Here is a 21,499-nt window from a genome sequence, read left to right as displayed (position 1 = left end):
GGGTTTCTGAGAATTATGGAGATGCTTATCTAGAAGCTTGGGATATGCGTGTGTGGTGTTGGGGTGATCAGGGAATTCTGTACATGTGTAATAGGGGCCAGATTATGAAAAGTCTTACATACTATGTTAAGGAATTTAGATTGTGTAGTATAAATTGGGTTTAGTGGCAAAGCAATAAAAACTGTAAGGAGAGGGTCATGTTTTGTGTGTATGATTAAAAAGATGATAGTGACAGTATAGAAGATAGGCTGGGGAAGAATATAAGCATAGAGGCAGAAGTCCAGTAAAGTGCCATTGCAACCGTTCAGGCTGGGTCAGTTTTTTGTTGAATGGTTTGATTTCAGTGGGGATATATGAATGCTAAGTAAGATTATCATATGATCACGATGGAATTTTTGAAAACCTTACCCCTACTTGTATTACAGCACTTAGTAAATACCGTCTTCCTCCCTTGAGCTACTGTCCACGAGAGGAACACTAACTTCTTAATGGTTTCTTTGATTCAACATTGTAATTAGAGGTGGGAGTGAGGTTCTTTAACTATCAGGAGATGTGGCAGTGTTAGAAATCAAAACATTTATTTCTAAGTTATCTTTATTATAAATTTAAGCCAAGACATGTGTATTATCTCAACTTAAGCATTAGTACAGCCTTGGTTGTCTCTTCAGTAGAGATAAGGAGGTTCCTGATGATACGTCACAGGGAAGGTGCTCTGTACACAGGCTAACATCTGCTCTCCCATGTATCATCAAACTCAAGATACTCACACATGAAGCTCTAAGAAATATCCTCTACATATTTTTATCTAACCACAAATTTATAAAAATGTATTCTAGCTACAGCTACATAATATTTATATTTACAGTTTCTGTCATCATTCAAATCAAATGACAAACAGGACAACTTAGGCCTTGGAAAAAATGCTAAGATATCGGAGATTGGTAAATTGAGCTTTCACCTTTTAGCTGAAATGTTTAGAGACCTTGGTAAAGAGAGGCCAGGAGGATAGCTTTCCAGGTTAAACTTACAGGTGTACACACACACACACACACACACACACACACACAAAACTTCATAATGATACCCACATGGTTAAATTATCTAGTTCAGAAACTTGTTTTTTGTTTCCTGTACATTTATGGATAATCAGAGTGTACAGAGTAATTATGTGATACAAAATAACTTGCAGGAAAATGATTTATAAATGCATGCCAGCTTTGTAATTTATAATTGGGGTGTGTGCAGGTGCTATGGGGAAATAGTACTTTCCCGCAGACCATCATCATTCTCTTATCTCATGGGCCCATACTTTCCTCCATCAAGATACAAGGACAATCAAATGAATAATCAGAAGGGTGCTCAGTGAGCAAAGGGACTTGTGTAGTTTTGCAGGACATTTAATCTGGACTGGCTGATGTGGAGACTGATGACCTTCTTCCAATGTTGTACACCTTCCTATTGCTTGACTCGCACTGGCCTCTCAGACACTGTCTTTTGCACAGCTCTGGAGACCACTCACAAAATGGTTATCTGTAGCTCTCATTTTCTCCCCAGCTTTATACAAACTACCATATTTCTGTTATGAAAACATTTTCTGGACAAATTGGATATTATTATATCCTATTTTACCTTAACAATGAAGTTTAGATATTTTGATGCCATTTAAAAGACAAACTTATTCTTTATATATAAGAAATATGCCTTATTCTCATTAGAAAAAAATGATTTCTTAGTAGGCAACTACATTTTAAAAATACCATTTATTATTTTTTATTACTCTGAAAACTTAAGTTTGATGCAAGAACACAGGAAAATGATAAAAAAATCAAAAATCTAAAATGTATTAACAATAGAGAATATTCTCTTATATATTCTTTCCTTAAAAAATATTAATATGTTGAACATATCATTTAATACACTGACTTTTATTATGAAGAATATATTTTATATATTAATATATTATATATATAAAATAATATATTTCTATGGCAGTAAATGTTCTTCTATAATTGTTTTTAATTAATGAATATTATTCTACTATATGGAAATGTCATAACTTACTGCATCCTAGTGGTGGATATTTAGGTGCTTCTCAAATTTCAATTATATAGATAATACTCTAATGAAAGCCTCTGTTTAAATAGCTTTATTTACATTTTTGATTCTTTCCTTAGAAACCATTTCTTTTTTTAATGTTTATTTATTTATTTTGGGAGAGAGAGAGAGAGAGCGTGAACAAGTGAGCATGAGCTGGGGAGGGGAAGAGAGAGAGAGGGGGAGAGAATCCCAATAGGCTCTGCACTGTCAACCCAGAGCCTGATGCAGACCTGGATCTAATGAACCATGAAATCATGACCTGAGCCAAAACTGAGAGTTGGATGCTTAGCTGACTGAACCACCCAGGCACCCCTAGAAACCATTTCTTAAAAAAATTTTTTCTAGAAGAATTTTACCTGGTGCATTGCCAAGTACAGTGTATCACTCTTTCAAACAGCCACTCCAATCCATCATATACTGATGTTCAGTTTCAAGATATTTTCTGATTATGATCTCAGAATCTTGTTCTCTGGATTTGGAACCTGCAGTTCCCTGTATATATATTCCCTGTGTGTGTGTGTGTGTGTGTGTGTGTATTTGTGTATGTGTGTATTAAATATGATATGCATATGGCAAAGAAAGTATATATACTTAGTACATATTTTATAAAATTTGGGCATATATACTTCATCTTCTTTGAACTTATGTGTGTTTCATTAGCTTCTCTACAAACTCAACTTTAAGCTTTCTAAATCTAGATTGAGGAATTACATTTTAAGTAAGTGATACAATTTATATCAAATTCCACTTTAGGAATGTAGCTCTACTTTATTTGGACCAAAAATATTTGATACATGGGAAATAACTCATCCTAATCTTTTATCACCACTTCATAATTTTATCTGTTGCCACTTAAAGCTTTTTGAAGGCTACAAATGGTATAAGATTAAACTGAAAAATTTACATAAGTGGTTCTGGATCAAGACTGTGTGTGTGTGTGTGTGTGCACCTATGTCTATTCTGAAAACAGATGTATGTGTGCCATTGTCAATAATGGAAACAGCTATGCTTTTATATGTATTTGAAATATTTTTGCAGACTTCTATCCTCTATAGGTTCTTTAACAGGTATCCAGTCCATTACGTTAATTAGATACTGGTTAAGTTATAACCAGAAAGTTTTTTTTGCATCAATGATTAGAAATATAGTTTACTTGCCTTACCTTTTAGATAAGGGTTTTTAACTTGGGAGCATTGATTCCTACATAGTTTATGATGGGCTTCACAATGTGTGTGAACCCACCATAACTGTACAATCTTAATGTTATATTTATGTGTATTTCTGCATTTTTTCTGTCTTGTGAAAAGTTTTATAGTTTTTAAACCCCATTCTCTAAGGGGTCTGTGGCACTCAACAGGGTTAATAACCATGGTTATAAGATATATTAGGAAGCATAATTAAATGGAGTATATATAAATTAGGAATCCAGGGGTTTTAGGATATTCAGTAACATGCTGTTATATTTTCTAATGTGATTTGCCCTGTCAGAGCATAATTCAACTTTTATTGTGCTACACAAATTGGTAGCTGAAACAGACTATATTAGTCACATAACATTTTTTTTTAAAGAATGAAGATGTTGCAGAAAAAAAAAGTTAATCATAGCAATTTTTTAGTTATTCAAGTCAAGGTTAATTTGGATAATTGCCTATGGTCTAATCTTGAGTTCATTTGTTATTTATTTTTTTAGTAAATGAGGGAGCTAGAATGAAAAGAAATTAAGCATATCAAATAAATTTATACTTATATCATTTGTTTGGCTAACTAGCTTAGTCTTGTCAAAAATCCAGAAATAGTGGGGTGCCTGGTGGCTCAGTCGGCTAATCATCCACCTTCAGTTCAGGTTATGATCTCATGGTTTGTGAGTTCGAGCCCCTTGTAGGGCTTCGTACAAGCTTCAGAGCTTGTAGCCTGCTCCAGATTCTGTGTCTCTCTCTCTCTCTTTTGCCCCTCCTCCACTCACACTCTGTCTCTCTCTCTCTCAAAAATAAGTAAACATTTTTAAAAATTTTTAAAAATTAAAAAAAATCCAGATATAGCAAAAGCAAAACCACCAAATCAATAAATAGTATTTAGTGAGAGTTTGTTGTACATGTAAGAACAGTTCACAAACTTGGAGTCTTCAGAAATAAAAACTGATATTAAGTTCAGCAGCATGAATTTACTGGATAGGTTATAACGTAAAAATGAAGAAGCTGTTTACTTTAAAAAATTTTTTTTAATGTTTATTTATTTTTGAGAGAACAGAGTGTGAGCAGAGGAGAGACAGAGAGTGAGGGAGATACAGAATGTGAAGTAGGCTCCAGGCTCTGAGCTGTCAGCACAGAGCACAGAGCCCAATGCGGGCCTTGAACTTAGGGACAGCAAGGTCATGACCTGAGCCAAAGTCGGACACTAAACGGACTGAGCCACCCAGGCACCCCTGTTTACTTTTTATAATGGTTGCTTATAACAGGGATTTCCAGATAGCAGGGGATTGTTTAAAATTAATTATCTCATTCCATTTTTAGGAAGAGGACTTAAGTTTCTTTTACAGTTGTCAGAGGCATTTACAAGAAATAACCTAAGTTGTTTCACTTATGTTCATGAATAAGATAGATTTAGTTTTGCCCCTGTGGCTTAAATGGTTTTGTTTTCTCAGGGAATTCTCAAGACTGATCTCCATTTTGTATTTAATTTTAACAGCCTTATACATTTGAACCTATAATATGTAGTATACTTTGGGTACTGAGGATTTGGGTGCATATGAAGACATGTAAGTGATGGCCCAAATTTTCCAAAAGTTTACAATCTAGAATGAAAATAAAATTGACAAGAATAGCCACAAATCTAAGGCAGTGTACTTTTTGCTATAAATCACTCAAAAATAAGATTGTATCATGTTGCCTGCCCATCTATCCTTAATCACAACCAGTCACGATTTCTACTCACAGCAGAAATTTGACAAGGGGCCGTGTTTTAAATGTAGTTTTATTATTTTTCACGGATGGTGAAGCTAACAGGTCAGGAAATGACTGCCATTGAAATGAAAGTTTGTTACTTACATTACCCAAGAGGAGGGACCCCAGCATCCCATACAGGACACCATCGCAAAGCACTAGGGTTGGTCAGGGGCAGAGGGAGCAAGGTGGAAACGTGGGCAAGAAGCTTTATTATGGTTTTCAGGGGAAGAAACCTATGAAACAGTGTAGACAAGTTTAGGATTGGCTAGTTTGAATAATTTCAGTGGGCTCTGAGGTGTGGGGACCATCTCTTCTCCGGGTCTGATACCCGGCCCTGGTGTGATTGGAGCAGAGGAATAGTTGGCCAACAGTGTAAGAGCCCACAAGGGGAGTTGGGGATAAGTGGGTTCTGAATTGTTTTATTTGTATACAAATGGCACATTCCTGGACCAGTTGTTTGCTACCTCTAGGAATTGCCTAGCCCTGGAAGAGGCTTTCCAAGATTAGCAAGGCTCCAGATGTCAAATCATCAGAAAATACAGAAAATAAAAAGAAAAAATTAACATAGGCTTTACAGACATGTGGCCCTTGAGGCCATTCACCTCCCCATCCTAGTTTAAAACAATAATAAAATACCGAGTTTATCTACTGAATGCCAAATATTGAGAAAAATAGAAATTCAGTCCTTTCATTGGTCTAGGAATGGTTAATTTCTACTAGGACTAGTTCTTAAAGTGCTTCCATTATAAATTGATACTATATTTATAATATCAACAAGTTACCTGAGGGAAACTTTCATTAACTCTTCCATTAATTTGCTACTCCTCCCCCAGCCTCACAATTTTGTTTTAGGAGTCAGCAGAGAGCCAAAATACTTCAGCATATAACCAATATAAAAATTATTTATGGGCTTTTTTTTTAAATCTCTTTTAATACTATGTCTTTGAAATCTGGTGTGTATTCTAAACTTATAGTACATCTCAATTTGGATGTTAAATTTTCATTGAAATATTTGGTCTGTATTTTAATTTCATAAAACTTACAATTGAACATGTAGATTTACATATACAAAATTGTTCCATATATACAGAAAAGTTTCCCAATAACTGATCTCTGAGTACCAGTTTAAAAAATATAAATGAAGTGAAATTAAGTAAAATTTAAAATTCAGTTCCTCAGTGGCACTAGCTGCCTGTGGCCAATGGGTACAACTACATTGGACAGTTGAGGCCTAGAGTAATGATTATCAAAGTATCAAACTGAAGGTAGAGTTCAGCGATTGTACTCTCTATGTAATTGGTTAGAATAAATGAATTACTGACAGATTATATAGAGATTATAGATCGCTGAACTCTACCTTAAGCCTACTGAATCAGAATCTATATAGTGTTATTTAATCTACAGAATAGTTTGAGGGTCTCTGTGGAAACACCAAACATCCAAATGTCTAGAAACAGTGTGTCATTAGAAGGAAGTGGATAAATTCTTACCTAGTTGGGTGACCCTTACTCTCCAACCCTACTTCTTACCAGTCTTTTCCTAACGTGCTCTGTTCTAGATACACGGACCTATTTGTACCTTTTCCTCTATGTCTTTGAATTTATGTCACCTGGAATTATCTTTTCTTCCATAACTGCTTGGCTCACATGGATTTCATCTTCTCAAGGAAGCATTTACTGAGGATGTAAAACATGAAATAACATATTTTTCAGTTATACTCTGTCTCTTTGCCTTTTGTTAGTTTTAATAACTAACATTTGATATGTTTCTCTACTAGTTACCTCCCCCTTACTAGAATGTAAATCCAATGGAAGATGAGTCTTTGTTTTGTTTATGACTTTATCACCACCATATGGGAAAATACTTGGCACTCAGTAAATTGTGTTGAAGAGATAAATATAAAACCCCATTCAGCTGGAAGACTAGAATCTAGTCCCTAAGTTTGTACAGTTAAGTGAAATTTGATGCAGTGTCAGCTTCAGAATCTACAGTAACCAAATGCCTGATTAATTTAGAACAGTAAATTTCTGACCAGTGTATTTTAGGTCATATCTTGGAAGGCATGATGGACACCAATGGCCAATAACAGGATCTGGAGAAATGGAACACTGTGGCTTCTTACTAGACAGACACATTATGTAGTTGAGAGGATCAGGATGCTCAATAATATTTGATATTTCTTATCAAAGATAAGAAAAAAGTTATAGCAATAGTGGGACTTTGGTAGACATGATGGCATAGACCCATCTTTCCCTTGCTCTTGCCTGTTGAGCAAAACTACAAAACCAGAAATGGTACAAGAGATAATGTAAGGATAATTCTGAAGGGTGTTAAGAAGAAGGTGAGCTGGTTTGGGACCCCAGGATTTGAGGCATAGCACAGTGGAAGGGTGTCTTGAATCCCCCTACCCAATCAAGGATGGTGTTTACACTAGCATTTCTAGACCATGGAACTGCAATGGAAGGTAGTCCAGGTATGTTCTTCCCCCGCCAAACCCCAGATGAAATGGGAGTATCTCTAATAACCATCAGTGAGCCTGACAACATCAGAGAAGCCCCACCAGAAATAGGCATCCAAGGAGATACTGTTTTTCCTGTGGGCCTGAGGCTTTTTTTTTTTTTTTCCAAAGAGATACTAAGAAGGGTAGATGAATCCTGCAGGGGATATTCAGCTATAGGAGGCAACCTGGTCCCTGTTAGGCTGTTTGTCTCCGTGGGAGACTCTTCTTCCCCACTCAGGATTACCAGAAACCACTGATAGGGGATCCCACTACAATTTTCTCCCACTAAGAGACATCTAGTGGCCTTCCTTGGAAAACTCCTTCAACTTTCTCAGGTAGCACCAGCTGGGACCAGTGGGAGCACTAGTGGCATCAGATAGACCAAACTAACCAAAGTAACACCTCCAAAGCTCTGAAACTTAAATGACCATTAGAATCAGAGCCCACAAATATCGGCCAGGCTCTACATGCTATGCCTAAACAGGGTGACTGCTTGCTAAATATAAGATTCAAATAGGAACCCAAGTCTCTTAACATAGTAGACAAAGTGTTCAGGATACAGAAAAAAAAAATCACAACTTGAATGAGGAAAGACAATTCAGTGATGTCAACACCAAGATGAATTAGATGTTGGTATTGTCTAACAAGGATCTTAAAGCAGCTATAATGAAAATGCTTCAATAGTCAATTACAAGTTTTCTTGAGACAAACAAAAAAAATTAGAAACTCTCAGCCAAGATACAAAAGTTATAAAAAAGAACAAAATGGAAATTATAGAACTAAGTAGCACAATAATTGTAGTCAAAAAAATCTCATTGGATGAACTTAATAGTTAACTAAGCATAGACACTCAATAGAAGATTACGCATTCATTTAAAAGATACTGAGAATTGACTCAGTGTAAACAAATTGGATATACTACCTGTGTGGACCTTAGGTGAAACAGAAAATGGAGACAGGTATTAAATCACTGCAGAAATAGTTACAACTGTGACAAGCACCGTGAAGGAAATGCTATGAATAAGGAGTACAGACAATCATGCTTGTGGACATGGAATTTGCAGGAAAGATGATGAGTAGAGGGTAATTCATGAGGAGAAAGTCTCCTCTTTGAAGGGAATTTGCTGAGCATCCTGCAGAGTTCCTTCTGACTTGGCTACCTCATGATTGTTGCCAGCTCTCTTAATAAAGCATAGACTTTCTGAAGTCCTTATGCTACCACTGAAACTCAGGTTTGTGACGAAGTGAGTCAAAGGTGACTTGTATATTTGTGGTACAGGTGATGGAGTGGATATGGCACCGTTATTAGGATTGGTTATCGAGGAGTTGGAATGGGTTTGGAACTGGAAGAAAATGAGATCACTTTTGAATACACTGAGTTGGAGATGCCTGGTTATCTGCTACATCCTATTGGCAGATGGATTTGTGGTTTGGAGCTCAGCAGTGACCAGAGTTATGGTATGGATTTACTAGTCGTTAGCATAGATGGAAATTGATGCCTGGGAGAAATGAAGTCACCAGAAGAGAGTATATGGGATGAGAAAAGAAAGTCTAAAACCTAATTATAGGGATTGGGAGAGGAAGAGAGCTTGCATAGGAGATAAAGACAGAGAAAACAGAAAAGTAATAGAAGTAGATAGTATTAAAGAAGGAAGGAATGATTAATGTCTGATGCTGCATAAATGTGAAGTAGGTCAGAGGACAAATCAGTTTGCAACAAGAACATTATCAGTGCCTTTGGCAGGACCAGCTTCAATAATTTTTAAATTGGGAATATGGAGACAGCACGTGTAGACTCTGTTTCTGGAAATTTGGCAGGGGAAGAAGAAGGTTTATGATTTTGCTTGGAGAGTAGCAATTTTAGTGTTTGTAGGCTTAGTAGAAAGGGCAAATGGGCACCTGGGTGGCTCAGTCGGTTAAGTGTCTGACTTCAGCTCAGGTCATGATCTCACGGCTTGTGAGTTTGAGCCCCACGTTGGGCTCTGTGCTGACAGCTCAGAGCCTGGAGCCTGCCTCGGATTCTATGTCTCCCTCTCTCCTTGCCCGTCCCCTGCTCTCACTCTGTCTGTCTCTCAAAATTAAATAAACATTAAAAAACTTTTTTTTTTTTTTTAAAGAAAGGGCAAACAGAGAGGAAGAGATGGAGGGAGTAACAGGTGAAGCAAGGTCCTGGAAGTGATAGTGGCAGCAGCAAAGATGGAGTAGAGGAGGGGGCATTAGCCTTCATGGGGTAAGAGGGAGGGAAAGATTCCTTTTCCAAGGAGGGAAGGACCATTTATAAAGGGGACAGGAATTGAGTTATTATTACCTGATCCACTTGGATTTCCTTGTCATTAGCAGAAGAAATTCTCTGCTCAAACTAAAAGGACAAATAATGGGTGGTGAAAGTTTGAAAAAATATTGGTGAAAATATTAAGAGGAACAAGAGAAGAAAAAATTACAGGGTTTCTGGGAAGCATTGATGTATTAGTTGAGGCTAGAGGCATCTGCATGATAGATTCATTAGACTCTTCCTTCAGCAGGTAATTTTTTATCATGAATGTCAGCTTGTGTCTGCTAAATCACCTGACCAACTTGGGGATGGGAGTTTAAGGAAATATAGGCATTTATCAAAGCTTTCACAAATGAGGATAAACATTTGTAGCATTGTTACTGTCTGTTTACCTCATGGCCAATCTTATCAATTTAATAAATATATCACTAATTAGTTGATGAAAAACATGTTTTTTCTTTTACTTATTATTCTGTAGGCACTTATTCATTGCCTATGATGTGCACGGCACTTTATCAGTCCCAGTGGGGAGGGCTCAAAAAGTTGCAATTCTTGCCTGCCATAAACTGTCCATTTATTTGGAAGGAGATGACAAATTAGTACAACAAATAGGCAAGATAAGCAAAAATGAAAAGATAACTATTATTTCTGTTAAGGTCTACTACGTATCAGGCATTGGACTGGGTGTTTTATAAATAGAAGCAATAATCAGGTAATGATTCAGAGTGTGGGCTCCGGAACCAGAGTCTAAGTGCCTAATACATGACGGTGATTGTTATCATCTAATTGATTTTCACAACAAACACGTGGAGCAGGCATTATTATTCCCATTGTATAAATAAGGAAAGCGAAGTCAGGGGTTAGATGTCTTGCATAAGATCACACGATTGAAGTAGATTAAGATTCTGATTTCTGATTGTGCAGCCTACAGTTTTTTTCACTTGACTGTGCTGCCTCTCACCTAATGTATAATGTTGTACAAATTGCATTTTCCTTAGTACTTATGCTTGCAAAGTAAGGGGTATGCTCAGCATGGGGTGACATTAATCACAGAAAGTATACGGATGGAAATGAGTCTTACGGAGGGATTTGAATGAAGTTGTGGGCATTAATTAGAGAAACAGAGTTAGAAAGATATTCCAGAAGGGGAAATAACATAAGTCAAGCAACAGCCATGGGAAAGACTTTTTTTTTTTTTTTTTTTTTTTTTTTTTTTAAGCCTGGGGAATGATAGGAGGTAATCCTACTGAAGTTCTCTTCTGTGCATTGTGGGATGAGAAGTTGAATAAGCATGGCCTTTGTAATGATGATTTGACTTGATTTGTAGCTTTTGTTACTTACCTGACCTTTTGATATTGTTGCATTTTAAAGAAAATTGTAAATATTTTTTTTTCTTTTCAATTTAGAGCAATTCTGTAGGCCTCCCCAGTGACATGGCCTTTCTTTTTCTGTGAATCACCTACGCCACACAGAATATTTGTGCACAGCGAATTTGTGTGCTTTCTGATGGATTGCCTCATAAATACAAGCTATATTCCATTTGAATGGTTTTGGTTCTAGAATTTCCTGTTTTCTCCATTTCTGTCTCTGCTTCACTCTCTGCCATCCCCCCTAAAGGCTCCTCCCACAGCCATGATGATCTTTGGAAAATCTAAATCCAATCAAGCCAATCCTCTGCTCAGAATTTCCAATGACTTTTCTATTCACTCAAAACAAAATCCAATGTTCTTACTATTTGCCTATAAATCCTTACAGGTCTTGTCTCCTGTTGGCAACATGACCCAGGTGCTGCTATTTCTCTCATTCCAGGGTGCCTAGTCCCTAATTTCCTTCATATCTCTGTTCAAATGCTATCTAGTCATTAAGGTTTCTTCTCACGATCTTATCTAAAATAGCCTAGCTCTTTTCATCTCTTCAAATCTATTCCAGCCCTCTCTTCTTACTTATCTTTACTTTGTCCCTATCACTCATCACTGTCTGATATATTACATATTTATTCATTTATTGTCCGTCTCTTCTCACTGGATATAAGCCCATTGAGAGTAGGAACTTTGTTTTCACTTTTTGAACACCAAGATCACTGGCACTTAGTAGGCTCTCAACAAATATCTACTAAAGGAATGGATGAGTAAAACCATTTTTGAAATTATTATTGGGGGGGCGCCTGGGTGGCTCAGTCGGACTTCAGCTTAGGTCATGATCTCGCCATCTGTGAGTTTGGGCTGATGGCTCAGAGCCTGGAGCCTGCTTCCGATTCTGTCTCCCTCCCTCTCCGCCCCTCCCCTGCTCACACTCTGTCTCTGTCTCTGTCTCTCTCTCTCAAAAATAAATAAATATTAAAAAAAATTTTTTTTAAATAAATTAAAAAAAGTATTATTGGGAAGAATAGTAACTCTAATATAGAAGTTAAGCTGTACTGGGGAGCCTGGGTGGTTTGGTTGGTTAAGTGTCTGACACTTGATTTTGGCTCAGGTTGTGATCTCATGGTCATGGAATTGAGTCCCATGTCAGGCTCCGTGCTGAGCATAAGCCTGCTTGTGATTCTCTCTCTCCCTCTCTCTCTCTGCCCCTCAACACCCCCTCAAAATAAATAAATAAACAAACATTTTTTTTAAAAAGGAAGTTATGCTATACTAAAATACTTCACAAAATATAATAATTATACAATTAATTAATTAGAATTAATAATTATACAAATTATACAAATAATTAATTAATAATAATTAAAAACTTGCCATGCAATGCCAGAACATGTACCAGCGGGCATATTTTCCTTATCTACATTCAGTATAGTGATATTGAGTATATTGATAGCATTTCCTAAAGAAGATTTGAATACCTTCTTTAAAAATAGAAAGCCAGTAGTGTATAGTGGGTAGGATAAAAAACCAGAGACCTGAAAAAATCAGCAACAACAACAAAATCTGCCCTTTTCTTTTGGTTAAGTGGTGAGATTCTTATGGAAAATCTGGGAGAGGTTATGGATGACATATCTTACATGAAAATGAATTGCATTGCACATCTCTGCTTGGAAGAATCTAAGGCAGTCTGGAGTGGCTTGTCTTTATCTGAAATACAGTAGGAGACAGAGAAAGTTATTAATTCCTCCTCAACCAACAACACAATTTATGACCTTGGGTGGGTTCACACATAACCAATCAAGGTCTGCCGTTCCCCCCCTGGGGATGAGGCACACCTACTTCTCGCTTTTTCAGGAATGGGCCAGGAATTGCTGCTTTGTCATCACGGTAATTATTGGGGGTAGAAGAGGATGACATAGAACCATCTGAGGCCAAGCTAGCCTTCTAGTTCCTGTCCATCCAGGTGTCCTTGATCTAAGCAGTTCAACCTGTTTATGCATATGCTAGGGTCAAATGAAAAATCAGCAAACAAGAGAGTTTTGTACTATTCAACCTCAAATTTGTATCATTTGAAAACCTCCTTAAATTCTTCATGTTCTATTTCTCTGATTTATAGATGCCTGTAGCTTAGTCAAGGCTGAGAAAAATACAGGTTTATTTTTGTATTTTGTATCTTGTGCTGCTTGTAAATTACCAAACACAACCAGGCCAGCTAGCTCTGCAGAGGTTTGTGTTGAAGAGATTGGTAAATTGGCAAATAGTATGGGTTTTGTATCATTGGCTTTTATGTGTGCCCCAAATTACTTGTTTGGGCATTGCACTCCTTTGTAGTGGTTCCATTAAAGTGGGGCCTTCAAACAAGGATCTAGTGGGTTATAGTAATAATAGCTGTACATGTTTAATTGTCAACTTGACATAAACATTGTTAGAAGTTTTTCCCTGACACCCAGTTTCTTATAAGATCATGCAAAGACAGAAAGCTGTCTCAAGAGGCTACAGTCACAGTGGTGATATTCCTTTTTATATTTATGTTCTCAGAGAAATCTCCCTGATAGTAGAATAGATACCAATCCCAGAAAACATTCAGTTTGAGAATGGGAGAGGAATTCCTGGCTGCAGATTATTAGTCAACATATAGAACTCACTATATCAAATGGGATTTATCCTTCAGTGGTTGCCACTTTCTTTCATTCAGTAATACCAGCACTGCCCTCTCATCACGCAAACAAAGAACCCAAGTCTCAAATATTCTTCTGTAGATGCTAATGACAGCAGTCTCAGAGGGAGCTTAGTTCTTGTTCTGGTCCTGCTGTACTTCAGACTGACATGTGACATACTGCAAATAATGGATTTTAAATTAAAAGTAGCTGCCTCAGTGACTGCAATAGAAGTATCGGGGGCTGGGCTAGCCCTCTCACCACTATTGCTATTGCTATTTGGTAGCATATCCAAATTCACCACTACTCCTGACAGGAAGCCCTTCCTGTTTCCATCTGTTCCTTCATCCTCTGCCATCCTTTTTCCTCCATGAAGCTCAAAAAGACTTCCTTCCCGATAAGGAGACACCAGAGGTTCAAATTTGGATTAATGTTATCTTGGTTAGTCATTTACTCCTAAGTAACTACATTTTCTGGGGCTCCCTCGCTTTGTGGCACAGCTCCTGCACCCTTTGCTCCAGTGGCCATTACACTCCAGCTGGGAGGCTTGCTACTGCTCTCAGAGATGTCTGCAGTTAAAACTTCTCTGCCTTTAAAAGCAGTGTGGGTTTGTCCCATAGTGTGGGTGTGGTGTCTCATTTTAATTTGCAGTTACCTGGTGACAAGTGATGATAGATCTTTTCATGCACTTATTTTCCATCTGTATACTTTCTTTTTAAAATTGTTTAAATTTATTTTTAATTTTTGAAAGACAGAAGGAGAAAGGGGAGAGAGGGAGCATAGGGGAGAGAGAGAGAATTGTAAGCAGGCTCCACGCTCTGTCAGCACTGAGCCCTACACCAGGGGACACCATCTCATGACTGTGAGATCATGACCTGAGCCAAAGTCACAAGTTGGACGCTTAACTGACTTAGCCACCCAGGTGCTCCCCATCTGTATATCTTCCTGAGTGAGATATCTGTACAGATCAATTGCTCATTTTAAAACTGGTTGGTTTTTTTTTATGCTTCAGTTTTAAGTGCTTTTTGTATGTTTTGGATACCAGCGCTTTATCAGATATGTATTGTGAAACATTTTCTCAAAGTGTGTGGCTCATCTTTTGAAACCTTTCACAATGTATTTTGGAGAGCAAAAGTTTTTAATTTTAATGAAGTCTAACATCAACTTTTTAAATTTCATGAATGATGCTTTTGATATTTATCTATAATTTCATTGCTAAACCGAAGGTAATATAGATTTTCTTCTATGTTCCTTCTAGATGTTTTGTAGTATTACATTTTATGTATAATTCTATGATCCTTTTGGAGTTAATTTTTGTGAAAGGCATAAGATCTCTATCTAGGTTCATTTGTTGCATAAGGATGTCCAATTGTTCCAGCATCATTTGTTGAAAAGACTATCCTTTCTCTATTGCCCTTGGTCCTTTGTTAAACATCAGTTGACTATATTTGTGTGGGTCTATTTCTGGGATTTCTATTCTGTTCCATTGATCTATTTGTATTCTTTGCCAAAGCCACACTGTTTTGAAATAGTAACACTTGCGGTCAGATAGTATCTGTCCTCCAATTTTATTCTTCTTCAGTATTGTGCTAGTTATTCTAGGTTTTGTGCCTTTCCATATAAGCCTTAGAATCTAATTGCTGAAAACCACAAAATAAATTGTGGGAATTTTGGAGGGATTGTGTTGAATCCATAGATCAAGCTGGGAAGAAATGACATCTTAACTCTATTGAATTTTCCTATATGTGAACATGGAATATCTTTCCATTTATTTAGATCTTTGATTCCTTTCATTAGAGTTTTGTAGTTTTCCTCATATAGACCTTGTAATATTATTAGATTTATACATTGTCTTTTTGGGACTAATGTAAATGGAATTATATATATATATGTATGTGTGTATATATATATACACACATACATATATATATATGTATATATATTTGAAATATATTTTATTTTCATATATTTTATTTTAATATTTTCATATATTTTATTTTCAGGAGTAGATTTCTTAATTCCCCTTCCCCATTTAACCCATCCCCCCTCCCACAACCCCTCCAATAACCCTCTGTTCTCCATATTTAAGAGTCTCTTCTGTTTTGTCTCCCTCCCTGTTTTTATATTATTTTGGTTCCCTTCCTTATGTTAACTGTTCTGTGTCTTAAAATCCTCAAAAAAGTAAAGTCATATGATATTTGTCTTTCTCTGACTAATTTCACTTAGCATAATACCCTCTCGTTCCATCTACGTAGTTGCAAATGGCAAGATTTCATTCTTTTTGATTGCTGAGTAATACTCCATTGTATATATATGCCACAACTTCTTTATCCATTCATCCATCGATGGACATTTGGGCTCTTTCCATACTTTGGCTATTGTTGATAGTGCTGCTATAAACACGGGGGTGCATGTGTCCCTTCGAAACAGCATACCTGTATCCCTTAGATAAATACCTAGTAGTGTAATTCCTGGGTCGTAGGGTAGTTCTATTTTTAATTTTTTGAGGAACCTCCATACTGTTTTCCAGAGTGGCTGCACCAGCTTGCATTCCCACCAGCAATGCAAAAGAGATCCTCTCTCTCCACATCCTGGCCAACATGTGTTGTTGCCTGAGTTGTTAATGTTAGTCATTCTGACAGGTGTGAGGTGGTATCTCCTTGTGGTTTTGATTTGTATTTCCCTGATGATGAGTAATGTTGAGCATTTTTTCATGTGTCAGTTGGCCATCTGGATGTCTTCTTTGGAGAAGTGTCTATTCATGTCTTTTGCCCATTTCTTCACTGGATTATTTGTTTTTTGGGTGTTGAATTTGATAAGTTCTTTATAGATTTTGGATACTAACCCTTTATCTGATATGTCATTTGCAAATATCTTCTCCCATTCTGTCGGTTGCCTTTTAGTTTTGCTGATTGTTTCCTTCACTGAACAGAAGCTTTTTATTTTGATGACGTACCAATAGTTCATTTTTGCTTTGGTTTCCCTTGTATAAATGGCATTATATTTTAAATGTCAAATTCCAATGGTTTTTGCTGGTATAAGGGTATCAGTTTACTTTTGTTTTTAACTTTTTATTCTGAAACCTTGCTAGTATCACTTATTTGTTCTAGGAGATTTTTTGTGAATTCATTGGTTATCTTTGTAGAGACAATCACATCACCCATGAATTAAAACCATTTCATTTCTTCCTTCCCAATATGAAAACCTTTCTTACTTCACTATATAGCACTTTCAGTGAGATGTCTTTTGTTTCCTACCTTAAAGGGAGAGCATTCAGTTTTTCACAGTTAAACACAATGCTAGCTGTAGTTTTTTTGTGGATGTTACTATCAAGTTGAGGGAGGTCCCCTCTATTCCTAGTTTGTTGAATTTTTATCACAAATGGGTGTTCGATTTTATCAAATGCTTGTTCTTCTTTAGCCTGTTAATGTGGTAGATGAGTTGATTATCAAATGTTGAAGCAGCCTTGCATACATGTAATAGATCCCATTTGGTCATGGTGGATAATTCTTTTCATACGTTATCAGATTTAGTTTGTTGATATTTTGTTGAGGATTTTTGCCAGTGTGCAAATATCTTCAAATTCCCTCTCCTAAGTGAGTGATGTCTTGCCTGAATACATGATTCTTGGGTGATAGTCTTTGCTCCTTTGGAGAGTAGGGGTGAGAGGTGGTAGACTGCCAGACCTATTTGGTATCACTTATTCCTGGGTCTCCTTAGCTTCAAAGTCTAGGATTTTCTAAAGGTTCTTCCTACCTCCTAGAGTTCTCTGATATGGGAAGGATAGGAAACCACCTGTCCTGGCCAAGCTTTCTCCACTAACACACAGCTTTGATATTTGCCCTAGGATCCTCTACTTTTGGTCCTCAGGCTGTGGTCAAACAGAGCACACAAGAAAGTTAGGTATAGGTTCCTTTCTCTCAATCTCCCCCTTCTCCTACTTCTCCACCCTCCATCCCCCACAGCTTTCTCTTAGGAGAACCTAAATCCTTACTCATACTCACCAGTCTCTCCTACCTGCTAAATCTAACAGTTGAAAGTGAAAAACTAAGAAAAATCAATTGGTAACTAATTTCTAATGAGGGGAAGAAAGATTAAAGACTTAGAATTTGGGCAATAACTTCCCAGAATCCCTGTGTCATGTCTAAATCTGTTTGGTTTCTCCTTTCCCACTTCCCACTCTACTTATAACAAATCTCATTTTATACCTTTTAAATCAAATGGTAAAATGCATCAGACATGTGATCACTTTTGGTGTCAGCTGTACACAAACTTTTTACTTACAGAAGTATTTTACATGTAGTAAGAGACTGGATTCAAGCCTCAACTTTATTGACATGGATACTATAGGCAGGATTGAAGTGACTTGGTACAGTGACTCAGTAGCAGAGGCTTTGACAGAAGTGCCCAGAAGCAAGCTGTCATTGGAGTAGACAGAGTGGAAGAGGAAAAAAAAATGCCCGATTCAAGTGGTTCAGATATACAGGCGAGACCACTTCAAATATCTCTGAAACAATGCAAGATTTTTTTTACAGGGAATTGGAGATCTTAGAGTAATAATGGAATAGCAAAGGCAGTGAAATACAGTCATTATCTAACATGACCCCCTTTTATACACCCCTTTTAACCCTGGCTTAGGTAACCCAAGTTACACAGCATTAGCATGTAGAGAGGAATCATGTAACAATTTACACTTGCTAGTGTATTTGGTGTCTCTTTTGACACAGGTCTTTGGCCTTTGCTCCAATATCATTTCTTTGTAGGATTTAAAGAGGATGATGAATTAACCACATCTTAATGAACATCTTATTATATTCTTGGAGAATATGACTTTATAAAACATGCATGACCACTTTACCAAGGGAAAAAATCTTTAGTTACTCCTGGTCAGCAGCTACCCGTGTTCATTTATAAGGAGGCAAAAGCATTTCCTCTGTTATTGTTGCTATCTTTCTGACATATCCAGCAGACCTTGACAGGTACAGCACATAAAGCTTATTTCTGTAGTGATAAGAGTGGTGCTTCACTTCTGCCTAAGAAACCTTTACAGGCAAGGCTTCAGTTCCACAAAAATGAGTTGAGACAATCTTACAGCTTCTTCAAAACATAACTTGCTATCCTTGCTTCATTTCACTGGGTTTCTGAAAGTAGTATGGAGTCACTTGTTGCTTCTGGTCATCTCCTCAATTCTTCCATCAATTTGAGGTAGTTTTTTTTTTTCTGGAACACCAGTTTGCTTAGGGACCAATATAGAAAGATTTGAAATTAGGGTCTTTCATGAAGGGAAAGGAGTTCTTTGTACTTTTCCTACTCATAAACTCTCAATTTGTATTCATTTAGAGTGTTTTACCTCCTTATACACAAAGAATGGATTTTTCACAGTTGAGGAAAAAGTAAAGAGTGAAAATTTTTGCTGAGTTTAAAGCTAACTTGCTTGAGTGATCGTGAGCATCTTAGAAATACACATCTTAGAAATAAACATCTTAGAAAGTTTAAGAATGTGATGTAATCTTTGGGCAAATGGGGTATTGTTTGGGTCCTGGAAAGAAGGGATTTGTTTCATTTGGTTTGGTATATGGCATTATATCTGACAGTAGAGATATGAAAAATATAGCTTCTTTTCCTTTTTCTTGTCTGGCCAAAAGAAAACATAAAATAATAATAAAATAATAAATTCTAAATAATATCCTTTTCTTCAGTTATATAGAATTAGAATTGAGAACGTTAGTTTCATTTAGCATTCTACAATTGAGTTGGAAAATCATTTTAACTTTACTAAGATTGATGCCAAGGAATGGTTCTAAATATGTTCTGATCAGCATCACCCGGAAAATTGTTAGAAATGCATTGTCTCAGGCTCCACCGCAGGCTTATTAAATCAGAAATTCTGAGGGTAGATGCCCAGCCATCAATATTTTAATAAAGTAAGTCCTTGATGTGAGTAAGCTGTAGGTTAAAATTTGAGAATCACTGGTATAGGACATTGGTCTTTCTTAAAGTCCCTGAAGCTGATTTATTCCTAGGAGTACCAAAGAAAGTGTTATCATTCTATTTCACAAGTGACATGGTAGTGAAATGTGTATTTTAGGGATAGGTTTTGAGATTATCTTATATCTAATTAATTTTTGTTTTAGAGGTTGACCTGCTTTTGTAGGAGGATAGATCAGAGTGAAATTTATTATATTGAAAGATAAGAATGTATTCATTTTTGTTAATAGAGACTATACATACTTCTTTAGTGATTGGTGTATAATATTTTGAACAACAATAGAGATTAAGGGTAAACATAAGAGATGTTTTGCTCCAATGTTACTTTCTCAATGAAGTCTAATCCTATCACATTAGCTGAAATAACAGTGATCTCTGTTCAGCTTTATCCATTTCTTCTCCCTCTTATCACTCTCTGTTTTCTCCTTTTCTAGAGTATTTATTACTACTATCATATAATATTCTCATTTATTAATTTTGAAATGTATTGTCTCTCTCCCTTGAAAGAATGTAAGATTCTCAAGGGATGGCATAATCTCTGAATCAGTGCATATCCAAAGAACCTAAAGCAGTGCCTGATACATAGTAGGTAATCAATAAATATTTGCTGAAAGAATAGAATGCATAGGGTATGTGTTCTTGCCACTTATAAGAGTGAAGAAAGCAAAGGGCATTGTGGGAGTTTACCCAAATGGGAGAGATAATCTACCTAAGAATAATCTAGGGAAGCATTTATGTTATTTGCCCCAGTTGTGGGATATCTTTATCACATTAATGATGTTATAACGAGCCACTCTACAACAAATAATGTAAATTGTGATTAGGGGTGGGGTAACAAAAGTGTCCCAGCTAGCTCCTACATTTTGGGATGGTTAAAGAGGGAGGTTTGGGTGGATCTTTTATTGTGGGCAAAGAATGAGGTCTTAAGGGCTATAAATAAAGAATAAACAAGACTGATGTATACATAGAATATCTGATAAGTAAAAAGTATTGAATTGAGTTGTGAGTTCATAAATTTTTTGAGTATTGCATACCTGGAGACTTTACTATGAAACCAAGACTTGAAGGTAGTAGCTTTTGTGAAATGACTTGTGTTTTGTTATTATTATTATTAATTTTATTTCATAAAATTTATTTTATAATTATAAAACAATATTTTATTATTATTATTATCATCATTTTAGTTTAAATTTTAATTAACATAGAGTGCAATATTGGTTTCATGAGTAGAATTCAGTGATTCATCACTTACATACAATACACATTGCTCATCACAAGTGCCCTCCTTAGCACCCACCACCCATCTAGCCCATCTCCCACTGTCAACCCATAGTTTGTTCTCTATCGTTAAGAGTCTCTTGTGGTGGGGCATCTGGGTGGCTCAGTCAGTTGAGTGTCTGACCTTGGTTCAGGTCATGATCTTGTCGTTCCTGAGTTCGAGCACCACATCAACTGCTGTCACCTGCTGTCAGCACAGAGCCTACCTCAGATCCTTTCTCTGTTGGTCTCTCTGCCCCCATCTTTCTGCCCTCCCCTGCCTGAGCTTTCTCGCAGAAAAGAAGAATCTCTTGTGGTTTGTTTCCCTATCTTCTCTTTTTTCACCCTTCTTACATTATGTTCACCTGTTTTGTTTCTTAAATTCCATATATGAGTGAAATCATATCTTATTGTCTTTCTCTGAT

At 36.6% G+C, this 21,499-nt stretch overlaps 1 pseudogene; it reads left to right on the top strand.

Moving 5' to 3' along the window:
• LOC124508326 (T-complex protein 1 subunit zeta-like) overlaps positions 1-21,499 on the top strand; it is a 74,979-nt pseudogene that overhangs the window by 52,667 nt on the left and 813 nt on the right.

Source organism: Lynx rufus, unplaced genomic scaffold, assembly GCF_022079265.1.
Source record: "Lynx rufus isolate CCGP_SWC_20201006 ecotype Redwood Valley unplaced genomic scaffold, mLynRuf1.p SCAF_13, whole genome shotgun sequence".
Taxonomy (NCBI): domain Eukaryota; kingdom Metazoa; phylum Chordata; class Mammalia; order Carnivora; family Felidae; genus Lynx; species Lynx rufus.
The sequence above is the reverse complement of the archived record's forward strand: the minus strand, read 5'-3'. Positions and strand labels throughout refer to the sequence as shown.